Consider the following 12291-nt stretch of genomic DNA (forward strand, 5'->3'; position numbering starts at 1 on the left):
GACAAAGCACAAGCAGGAGAGGGTCAGAGAGAGAGGGAGACACAGAATCTGAAGCAGGCTCCAGGCTCCAACCTGTTAGCCCAGAGCCTGATGCCAGGCTGGAATTCAAGAACCATGAGATAACGACCTAGGATGAAGTCAGATGCACAACTGATTGAGCCACCCAGGCACCCCTAAAGTATTTTTTTACTGTTTCCTTACTTAGTTTGAGAGAGACAGAGAGAAAGAGCACACAAGTATGGGAGAAGCAGAGAGAGGGAGAGAGAGAATCCCAAGCAGGCTCTGCACTGTCAGCTCAGAGCCTGATGCAGGGCTATATCCACAAACCACGAGATCATGACCTGAGCTGAAATCAGTAGTCAGGTGCTCAACTGACCCGGCCACCCAGGTGTCCCTAAAGTGTTTATTATGTATGCAGAGGATCCCTTGTTCTTTAAATCAGTGTAAAGTAAACAATAACTTGGCTGGTTCCATCACTCAATCTTTGGAAAATGATGCACTCACCTTATTCACACTAGAATTAACTGAAAAGCTAAGTGAAATGTGGATACCACACTCCACAGATTCAGATTCATCATTTAGGTGTGTTTAACAGCTCCAGCGTGATTCTAAGGCAGATAGTTCAAGGATACCACGGCCATCATCCTCATCCTCACCATCACCATCATCACCATCATTGTTATCATCATCAACATCTTATCCAGCATGTACTGGGTACTTACTTCATGGTTGTTAGTATACAAAGAGTATGCCATTCTTTAACTGATTTATCTTACAACAATTCTATGGCATATGTTCCATTATTATTGCTATCTTATAAATGCAGATAGTGAACCCATAGAAATAGCTTTGCTTAGCCATGTAATAATTGGTCAGGCCAGAGTTAAATCCGAGCAATTTACTTCCTCCAGAGCTGGTACCCTTAAACTTGCAGGAGCCATTTTCCAAATATGGATGCTATTCTAGAACATAAATATATGTGGAGATACTGGCCAGGATTTATTTCTAGGGCAGTTTCCCAATTCTCCTATGACAAAAAAAATACTTAGGGTAAACTCCAATGCTGTAATACATTTTTAGGTGCTAACCATCTATTCCTATAACTTTTACCACTATCTAGATATTTCATAAAAAATACTCTCAAAGTTGAAATGCAATGGTATGAGGTAAAACTTCAACAGAATTTCTCATATTTTGTCACAGTTGAGTTGACACTCTTGGGCACACTCTGTGTTACCTATAGGAGACTATCAGGGAGTCACTTCCTTGGAGACTGCTCTGCAAGACGGAAAACGTGGCCATTTTGAATATTCAAGTCCATATCGCCCACCTTATCCTGCTTTTCTCTTTCTTCAAGAGAATAATTTGCACGGGTCCTCAAACTTTTACTTTATGCCCTGGTCATGCAGTAGTAACGTTCTGGCTGCCAAATTACACCTAGAATAGATGGTTATGAGAAGTAATACAGATTGAGGATAGACAAAGGTAGGTTATGAAATAAGGAATTAAGTCAAATGAACTGTATAATTTCCAGCTGGTTCTTTTTCTTAATATATTACTTAAATCTTCATTTACTATTAAATGAATGCTGACCGTTAAGGAGAATCTATATAAAATGTAAAGATTTGTGCCTCTATAATATTATAGCTGCATGACACCAGTCAAAGTACTTAAACACTATCAGACTGAGTTTCTCCAACTGTAAAATGAGATAACATACCTAACTTCTAGGTGTGCTGTGATAAGTCACATAAAAATAATTAGCTGGACCTGAAGCTTATGCTTTAAATATTCAATAAAGATAGTAATAATTATGTCACAAAAATATGCCATTTATTTAAATATTTATACTCCCAGGTTTCTTTGGAAAATTCTAATTAATCTCTTCCTGAAGTACAAAACAGAATCACTAATAAGTCCTGATTGCTACAAGAATAAAAAAATCTGAGGAGTAACTGTCAATATGCATACTGTTTAAATCATGCAGGAAAGAGCTCATTCAATGTCACAGCAATTGACAATGGGAAATACATCCTAAAGATTACAAATAATTTCAGGTTTTTACGCCCAAGGCTAATGGCGTCCAACTTACATTATGTGAAATGCCAGGATCTGGCAGGAGACGGGAGTAGAAATGTGTATAAGTAGTCACAGAACCTAAGAACTCCAGAGATATCAGAAGGATAAAACCATTACCATATAGTTCCATTGTAACTTCCAAATACAGATTTACAAAAGTTGATTTCTATCAACTTGTAAGTTGAAGTCTCTCTCTCTCTCTGTCTCTGTCTCCCCTGCCTATCTGCCTCCTATCAACCTTCTTTTTAAAAATTTTCTTTAATGTTTATTTATTTTTGAGAGAGAGAGCAAGAGAGAGAGAGAGAGCAGGGGAGGAGCAGAGAGAGGGAGACAAAGAATCCGAAGTAGACTCCAGGCTCTGAGCTGTCAGCACAAGCCCAACGCGGGGCTCAAACCCATGAGCTGTGAGATCATGGCCTTAGCAGAAGTAGGCCGCTCAATCGACTGAGCCACCCAGGCGCCCCCTTTCAACTTTCTTTAATGGAGAAATATATATCCTCAAGAGAAAAACCGAAATGATATTTCAGAATCTCTAAATCAATCACCTTGGTCTTGCCAGAAAAATGTTTCATGAAGTCTGGCAGTATTTAGACTCCATTCCTCACTTATACAAAAAGAGATTTCCCAAACAATTTTACATTCCTTATTCTTATACCTACATGAAGTCCCATTTGGGGCAAGACTCTAGTTGAAAGAAAAAGTCCAAACCAAATACAAAGCATAAAAATATAGCTGAAAAGAAGCAGAAACAAATGCCAAGAGTGGTGGAGGACAAAGGAAAGGGAAAGGGAAAGGCAAAGGGAAAGGGAAAGGGAAAGGGAAAGGGAAAGGGAAAGGGAAAGGGAAAGGCAAAGGCAAAGGCAAAGGCAAAGGCAAAGGCAAAGGCAAAGGCAAAGGCAAAGGCAAAGGCAAAGGCAAAGGCAAAGGCAAAGGCAAAGGGAAAGGGAAAGGGAAAGGGAAAGGGAAAGGGAAAGGGAAAGGGAAAGGGAAAGGGAAAGGGAAGGGAAGGGAAGGGAAGGGAAGGGAAAGGAAAGGAAAGGAAAGGAAAGGAAAGGAAAGGAAAGGAAAGGAAAGGAAAGGAAAGGAAAGGAAAGACTGATCAAAATCTCCTTAGGTAAATAAAAGAAACTTCCTCCATCCTCCAGGAAAGTATCATAGCTTGCTCTTAATAAGAGTATTTAGACAGGAATTGTAATTCCTGGCTATTTTTTAAAGGTATATGTAGGAGGAAATTTTGAAAGATAAATTTGGAAAAAAAATCTTTAAGAAAGTACAAAAACAAAGCACAGATATAGAAAATAGGATAAAAAAAGACTGAAAAGATTAATTCAAAAGGCACAACATACAAAAGTAGATCTGGAAGAAATGGAAGGCAAATATTATTACAGAATAAGTGGCCATTCACAGTCTCCACGTTTTCTCATCCAATCTACAGAAAAATGCAATCTGGCTTTTCTCCCAATACTACAATGCAACCAATCCATCCAGGGTGAGAAGGACCCCCTTTATTTCTTTAACAAACTTCAATAAATACTTTTCTTTTTTTTTTTTTTTTTGAAATTAGTGGTGCAGCACAATGTTGCCTTCATCATAACCCCACTCCTTTTTAAAAATTCTCTTTTTTGGCTTGCAAAGCTCTATAAACTTTCAAGTTCCTCTTTCACCTCAAGAATCTCTATTTTATTTGATTGTCCTCTTCCCTAAATACTCGAGTTCCATTTTTTTTTAAGAGAGAGACAGAACACACATGCACAAATAGGGGAGGGGTAAAGAGAAAGAGGGAATCCCAAGCAGGATCCATGCTGTCATCTCAGAGCCCAAAGTGAGTCTCAATCCTACAAAGTGTGATATCCTGCCCTGAGTGGATATCAAGAGTCGGATAGTTAGCTGACTGAGTCACCCAGGTGTCCCATTCTTAAGAAATATTTTGCTAGGGGCGCCTGGGTGGCGCAGTCGGTTAAGCGTCCGACTTCAGCCAGGTCACGATCTCGCGGTCCGTGAGTTCGAGCCCCGCGTCAGGCTCTGGGCTGATGGCTCAGAGCCTGGAGCCTGTTTCCGATTCTGTGTCTCCCTCTCTCTCTGCCCCTCCCCCGTTCATGCTCTGTCTCTCTCTGTCCCAAAAATAAATAAAAAACGTTGAAAAAAATATTTTAAAAAAAAAAGAAATATTTTGCTTATTCTATAATGAGATAATTTATCTTTGGATTTTATGGCTTCGATTAACATCTAGACACCAAAGCATCACAAAGGATCACCAACAGTTCATATTTATCTTTTTCTTAATCTATAGACCTACTTTCTAAGAGATATTTCAAAGTCTATGACCCACATAGAAACCATTATCTTTTATTGCTTGTTCATCTTATTAATATGTTTTGTCTCTCACTGAACAAAATCAGTACCCGCTCAAAAACTGGCACTTGAATAAGTGAATAAAGAATCCCCCTTCCACATTTGCTTTACCTCCACACATATTCAAGCTTCATCTATGGTCAATTCTACCTCTTAAGTCTCTCAAATATATGCACTTACTTCCTATAACCTCCAATTTATTAATCCATAACTTTTTGTCATGAATTGTTTTTTCATGTAAGTAAAATAAGCTGAAACTATATTTTTTAAAAAAATTAGAAAATATATTTAGGAGTATTAAGTATTTCACACCATTTTATCTATTAAACTCATGCCTGGACACAATCCTAAAGAAGCAAATTGTTATTTAGAAATTTTGGTGCAAAACATTGTTTACCAATATATTATTCTGTCAAAAATATAAATCTATTTGTTAAAGCTAGTTAAGTAACTTTTGACACATATACTCAAATGTTTAAAGAGATTAGACAGGACGATGACAATGATAGTTGTTGGGTCGTTGGATAATAGAAAGATTTAGTAGTGGACAACACTCACAGTATTAATAAGTAGAGTTCTATAGTGAGTTGTATGTAATTGGAAAAATCAATGTTACCAGCTGAACATGAAAACAGAAATCTCTCTTAACTTGTCACCAAAGGAAGCCACATCAATACGAGCAGGAATTTACCCAGCGCCAAAACTAACAAGCACCCAAAGTGCCCAGATTAGGTTTCTTAAACCGTTTGTCAATTAAAAAGTGAACTGAAGAGTGGTACGTCTTCATGAATAGCTAAAGACAAGTTTTTGGAGTGATTGTCAGGAATCAGAAAAGAGTGGATTTAAGAATGACTAGAGTCTAGAACTGGTTTCCAAGAGTAGATGACTCATTCAAAGTAGATGCTAATAGAGGAAAAGCAGAGATGTGGGAACTCTTCCCTGGGAAGTTTGGAGTTAAAGAAGAATGTTTCAAGATAGAAAATGTAGTGTTTGAGATTCCATTTTTGGGACAATTAAATGAGCAATAACAAGCAAAAATGTTGCAAAGAAAAAAATAAACTGAGTACCAACGTAACCACTCAGTAAATTCTGTTTATTATGAATAATAACAATATATAAGTAAATAATAGTAATATAATTATAATAGTTTCCTTACACTTCTCTGTGACTTGAGAGTTAAAAAAAGAAATTCAGAAAATTCAACTTTTAATCTCTCAGATTATTCCATGTATTAAGATGATACTCAAATCAATTTCAAAACTGAAAAAAAATTAATTGATTAAGAGCTTAATTTAGTATTTATTCATCCACAAAAATTTTGGACTAAAATTATAATAAATTTTAGTAAATACAATATTGGAAACACCTTTCAAGGGAGATTTTTAAATCCTTTTAACATGAATGGCATGCTTACAGAGTAAATAAATTTCTACTTTATGATTCCCAAAATAAGAGATTTGGGTACATCATTTTAATTCTAAATAAAATGTATATAGGGAAAATTAAAAGAGATACATATTTAGAACTAGAAAATGCTAAAAGTGTACCTCCAAGAGATGGGATGAGTTAAAAATACATATAGATTTCAAGAAGGAAAATCAACATGAATATAGTTAATTTGATGTACAAAATGGATTTCAAAAGCAAGATGATATAGATTTTTTAAGTTTTTGATTCCTCTGCATTTTATGCCAGAGAAGATAAACATGCTTCCTTTCAGTGTTTAAATGTAGAAGCATTCAGTATAATCTGACAAATTAATTAATGAATTAATTAATGAGTGAATAAATTTCCTTTTTCTCCCTAAAACTTAAGTTCTCTAGATTATGAGCCGCTCCATTTATAAATGGGTAAAAAGTTAATATGTTCTATGAAGAGATGATGTTCTTTTAAATTTTTTTAAATTTTTAATGTTTTTGTTTATTTTTGAGACAGAGAATGCACACTAGTGGGAGAGGAGCAGAGAGAGAGACACACACAGAATCCGAAGCAGGCTCCAGGCTCGGAGCTCTCAGCACAGTACCTGACAAGGGGCTCAAACTCGTGAACCACAAGATCATGACCTAGGCTGAAATGGGACGCTTGACTAACTGAGCTGCCCAGGGGCCCCAAGGGATGATGTTCTTACACAAAATAATCCTTCACCTTATTTTCTTAATGTGGCAATCCTAACATCATTTTGTTTCACAATATGTAGAAAGCGGCTAATTAATAGTTTACTAAAATTTGTGATACTTAACTCACACATATACAGCATTAAAAATGTATTGCTTGTTCCTCTTCTCAATGCAAATGCTCAATAATATCATTATAATACAATGTCACATAATCTCATCAAAATTATACTTATGATTTAAGAGCTGTGTGTGTGTTTTTTTCTAAATTTTAAAATGTTTATTATTTTTGAGAGAGAGAGAGAGAGTCATAGAATCCGAAGCAGGCTCCAGGCTCTGAGCTGTCAGCACAGAGTCTGAAGTGGGGCCCAAACCCATGAGCCACAAGATCATGACCTGAGCCAAAGTGCGACGTTTAACCGACTGAGCCACCCACGCGCCCCTAAGAGCTGTGTGTTTTAAACATTAGTTTAATATACACACACAATGACAACATTACTCCGTATCTTTAAAATGGTTTCAATTTAAATTTCATAGAAGTAACTTTATATATAATCCATTATGTAAATGACATAAAATACAAGACACAGCAGGTGTCGGTAAGGATGTGGAGAAAGGGGAGCCCTCTCGCACTGTCGGTGAGAATGCAAATTAGTGCACCCACTCTGGAAAACAGTGTGGAGGTTCTCAAAAAGGTAAAAATAAAACTACCTTACAATCCAGCAACTGCCCTGCTAGGTATTCACTCAAAAAATACGAAAGAATATGAATTCAAAAGGGATACATGCATCCCAATGTTTATAGCAGCCCTACCTGCCACAGCCAAACTGCGGAAGCAGCCCAAGTGTCCACTGACTGATGCATGGATAACAAAGATGTGGCACATATATACAATGGGATGTGACTGAGCCACGAAAAAGAATGAAAGCTTGCCATTTGCAAGGACATGGATGGAGCTAGAGACTATTATGCTAAGCAAAATGTCACAGAAAGACAAATACCACTTGATTTCACTCCTGTGTGGAATTTAAGAAGCAAAACAAATCAGCAAAAGGAAGGGAGAGAGAGAGAGAGGCAAATCAAGAAACAGACTCTTGACGACAGAGAACAAACTGATGGTTACCAAAGGGGAGGCAGGTGTGGAAATGGGTTAAGTAGGTGATGGGTGTACTAAGTAGGTGTACTAGTTGTGATGAGCACAGGATGATGTATGGGAGTGTTATATTATTATATTCTACACATGCAACCAGTATAGCACTGTATGTAAATGAATTGGAATTAAAATAAAAACTTTAAAAAATTAAAAAAAAAAGATGAGGGGAAAAGAAAAGGCATAGAATTTTAACAAATAATTTGTGTGGTCTTGAAATTATCAAATGAGTGTGTGTGTGTGTGTGTGCGCACATGCGTATGTTTCAAATTCATGAATATTTAAAATTTATATATATAAATACATAAACAAACACATAGACACATATGTATAAGTGTGTATACGAAAACAAATATGCTATTTATTATTAACCACTAATTTGGAGTCAAATCCTGATATACTTATAGAATTGGCATATCTTACAGACATTGGATACAAGAGAGAAAATAACCAAAGAGTAACCAATGTCCTCTATGGACCTGAAGACAAAAGCCTTATTTAGAAGGGAGAGACTTCTATCTGAAAAGTGATGTTATGACCCCTTTCTTTTTCATCTAATATTATAGGGAAATCGTTATATTTTGCTTTTCTGGTTCAAAAGCAATCTCAAGCATTGTCATGAAGTATTTACTTAATAACAAAGAACAATACCATTAAAAAGTTTTTAGAAAGATGCATGTATACCCTTTTCTTTTTATCTCTTTAGTTTCCTTGTTACATTTTATGTTTGTCTCTGAATTTAGCAGCATTATCTCTTCATCAAAAAAAGGTCAATCTCTACTAGAATTTTTTTAAAAAATGGTAGCGAACCCTTGGAAACAATTTAGCTATAATCCAATTTAAAAACAGAAAAAAATGGTGGCATTTTCCTTTTCTATGATTTATATGTATAATTTGCTCATTTCCACAGAAATGACATTTCTAAATTTTGCACTTAGAGAAAATTACCTAGGTTATTTTAAGCTATAACTGATGTGCCAGAATTTTTCCCACTTTAATATACTATCCTATAAATTTACAAAGTTCATTTATCATGTAAGTTCTTAGAATGAAGGAACAGATAAAATGTGGATGTACTGATCTTGTAATTTGTTAAGTCACTGTCCTATACTAACATTTCAAACTCGACTTGGTGTGCCAAAGCAAAGCCTCCAACAATTAGATACTTTGTCTTAACTTTAAAACATTCTTTGATGATTCTGAATGTCTTTTTAGTGAGTAATTAGTGCAATGAATTTCTGACAAAAATATTTCTGCTCTCCTAATTCTAAAGTGGTTTTTAAAGTGAGACCAGAATGCTCTTACTGGATCATCTCAGAGCATGCATCATTTCAGAAAGACATTGATTTGTTGTAAGTTGCAGAAAAGTAGGTTTTAGAACATTTAAGTTGATTCTTTCAAGTGAGTGGTGATGAGAGTTGAAAACTCTTTGAGTATGGGTTTTTCAAGCACGCGTCAAACATCTTTCTGGTCACTTTGGCAAAAGCAACTCATTTCTCAAGTCTGTGAGCTGTCAAAAGCAATGCTAGAAAGAAAGGATTCATGTGGGGTTATTATGTTTCATGTTTGTTTATTTTTCACCCTCAACCTGTTATACCAAAGCAAAGACATAGGTACTGGAAGATTATAAATATTAGAGGAAATTGTCATGACAACAAAATATAAATGTTTCATTTTCTCCTATTTATTATCATTGTTCTCAAACATTAGGTCAGATGCAATAAATCCCAAACTAAAGAAAGGTATATGAAAAGACCAACATGTCCTTTTAAATCATGTGATACACTTATTTCTACTATATTACTACCCAATAACGTGTTAAATACTACTCAGTAACACTTTGAATATAATATATAAAGAGAACATGTTAAGAGCGTGAGTGTCAAAAATATTCAATATCAATTTATATTTAGTTATAGGTTATCATTTATCAAATTGTGTATGTCTTCATTATGACAAATTCCTGAAAGATGAGCCAGATATCTTAAGAATGCTTGAGAAGCATGTGTGCACATCATTTTAAAGATTTTAATGCATCTTAATTTATGATAATTTGATTCAATTTGTTAAAAAAAAAAAAAGCTCCCTGGGGATAAGTATATTGGAAAGATTCCAGAGGAGAAAACAAAACCAAAAATATAAATAAATAATATATCCTTTAAGACTTCTACAACGTGTGTGTGTGTGTGTGTTTGTGTGTGTGTGTGTGTCTGTGAGAGAGAGAGGAGAGAAAGGGAGAGAGAGAGAGAGACACTAATAGTATAAAGATTTCAATATTTCATTAAGGCACAAGAACTAACTAAAATTGACAATGGAAAATACAGATATAATTTACAGAATGATCTGAGACATTTTGGTCATTGTTAAAACACATGTAAAGAATAAGAGATCAGATGACTTCTAGATTTCATAAACTGGTTATTTGTAAAGATTGAATAATTTTACACTTTTAATTTTATAATATTTATTCCTTTTTGGGAATAGTTGTGTTAGTTACAAAATTTGGAAAACAGAAATGTACACTTTATATTAAAATGTAAATATTTTAAATTAAAAATTAGAAGTATGTATATGTGCCTATGTGTAATATTTAAACATCTAAAGTTTTTTAAATGTGGAATAAAGGATATTATATGAATGTATATTATTTTATTACATTATTTGTTATTGCAAATGGATCCAAAATATAAATATATATTGCTAAAGTTGTAAATATTTTACATTAATAATGTCTTCTCTACAGATATATTAATTCAAAAAATGAATTCATAGAACTAAAATAGAAATGTATTTAAAGAAAATAGTTGCCATTCTATTTAGATATTTTTGTTGCTACCTCTTTGTGTGTTTCTTCTATTGCAGTTACAGATTTACTAAATCCCTCAGGCAAATTTACACCAAGATATTTCATGAAAACTAGTAACCCTACTAAATATTGCTTGTTATAAACTAAAACTGAAACAATATTAAGTATCTCCTACAATTTACATATTCTTAATTTAGACATTTTTGTCTTTCACATTTGATGAATTAGTTTTATCACATGTAATAGATATAATTTATTGAAATTAATATGTGCACATTCCTGAATATGTGTCTGTATTGATAATATGCCCAACAGATTCCTTTTATTAGTATTATTATTATAATATTCTTCATTACCGAAGCTTTTTGTTTTAAGACTTTTCTAAAGTCAGTACAAAGTTTGATACCCAAAACAACTGGCAAAGGGGAAGAAAATAAAATAATTATAGGTCAACTTTGAGAATCGATAGTCCTTCAAAGAAACATTCAGTTGTATTCAGATACGCAGAAAGCTCCATACTGATAATCATAAATAATTTAATTAAATCAACAATTAATTTAATTAAAATATTTACTTTATATTTTTCTCATCCCTTTAAGGTGCTTTCATGGTTTATAGCATCTGATAGTATAGAGATAAACATATGATAAAACAAAATCCTGGAGACAGGGATGCTTTCCCCCCAATAAATTTAACGTTTTAATGTTCTAGATTTTTCCTCAAATCTCTAGTGCAGAGATGGCAAACATTTTCACAAATATTTGGTTTTGAAAAAGTTCATATACGTGTCATGGTTTTACATATTGTAGAACATTTTTCCCCTTATGGACCATAAACTAGCAAAGAGCTTTTCAAGTACTTTGGGCCCCCTATCCACTAAGAGATAATATATAGAAGTCAAATATGCCTAATTATCACATTCTTACCTGTGTATCTTCAAGTTCTAAGAGGTCTGCAAACACTGAGTTTCCAAATTCGTGATAAACGCAGAAGGAACAGCAGGAGGAAGCCTTCTTATTTTGCTTCACCAGCTTTTCGTCGAACCTGACATCTGGGTTACTGCTCTGAGTTGCGGATGCCTGGGCTTTTAGTATCACTATGTCACCATGTCACTGCTTACTGAATGCTATTTTGGGTTCTCTGAGTAGAGCCATGAACACTGAGCCTTTTGTGCAAAATATCATAAGGGCACTCTGATGTCCGTTCATAGGCTTGGATGAAAATGCAGACAGCTCCAGCAAGTGGTATGAACAGTTCCTCCCCACCCCCCGCCTCCTTTTTCCAAACAACAAGCAAAAGGAAAATAAAGTACGCATTGGCTGGAGGTGATAAGGAGGGAATTCAACTTCTGCGAGTGGAAAGGACATGCCCTCCGCTTGAGGATTAGCTGATGAAACAAATGATCGATTTAAAACATGCACAAAAGTTACTAAAAACAGAAGAGCTTTTCCAATCTGTGCCTGTGCCTTCTGGTTGCTCCTTTAGTCAGTCTTTCTGCTCAGGAATCAAATAAAATACAGAAAGAGGGCAATGTCTAAATTAAAATCCCTTTCTTCTCCTCGGTTTATTACCTAAATATACTTATTGTGTTAAATTTATGATTAGATTTTGTTATAATTATTGTTATTTATTATGAAGTACGTAATAATAAGCTATCTGTTGATTACTAAAGCTGCTTTTAGCTAAAGTATTTTTGTACCAAATGAGAGAGGTCCGAAAATAGGAACAGGGCCTAAGGCCGAAACAGTGCTAAAACTATAATTGATGTCTGAAACACGTAATATTGTTAA

The 12291-nt window shown here is 34.7% G+C and overlaps 1 protein-coding gene across 4 annotated transcripts in view; it reads right to left on the bottom strand.

Annotated features, from left to right (window-relative positions):
• The window catches only part of CDH19 (cadherin 19), a 99946-nt gene extending 87983 nt beyond the window's left edge, over positions 1 to 11963 (bottom strand). Inside the window, exon 1 of one of the 4 annotated variants that reach the window (XM_027069149.2) lies at positions 11428 to 11963. The gene's annotated coding sequence lies outside the window, so the exon portion shown is untranslated. The remainder of the gene's footprint in view (positions 1 to 11427) is intronic. The other 3 variants (XM_027069148.2, XM_027069150.2, XM_027069151.2) reach the window with 3 other exon arrangements.
• Between the last annotated feature and the right edge of the window lie 328 nt (positions 11964 to 12291).

This window comes from Acinonyx jubatus, chromosome D3, assembly GCF_027475565.1.
Source record: "Acinonyx jubatus isolate Ajub_Pintada_27869175 chromosome D3, VMU_Ajub_asm_v1.0, whole genome shotgun sequence".
NCBI lineage: Eukaryota > Metazoa > Chordata > Mammalia > Carnivora > Felidae > Acinonyx > Acinonyx jubatus.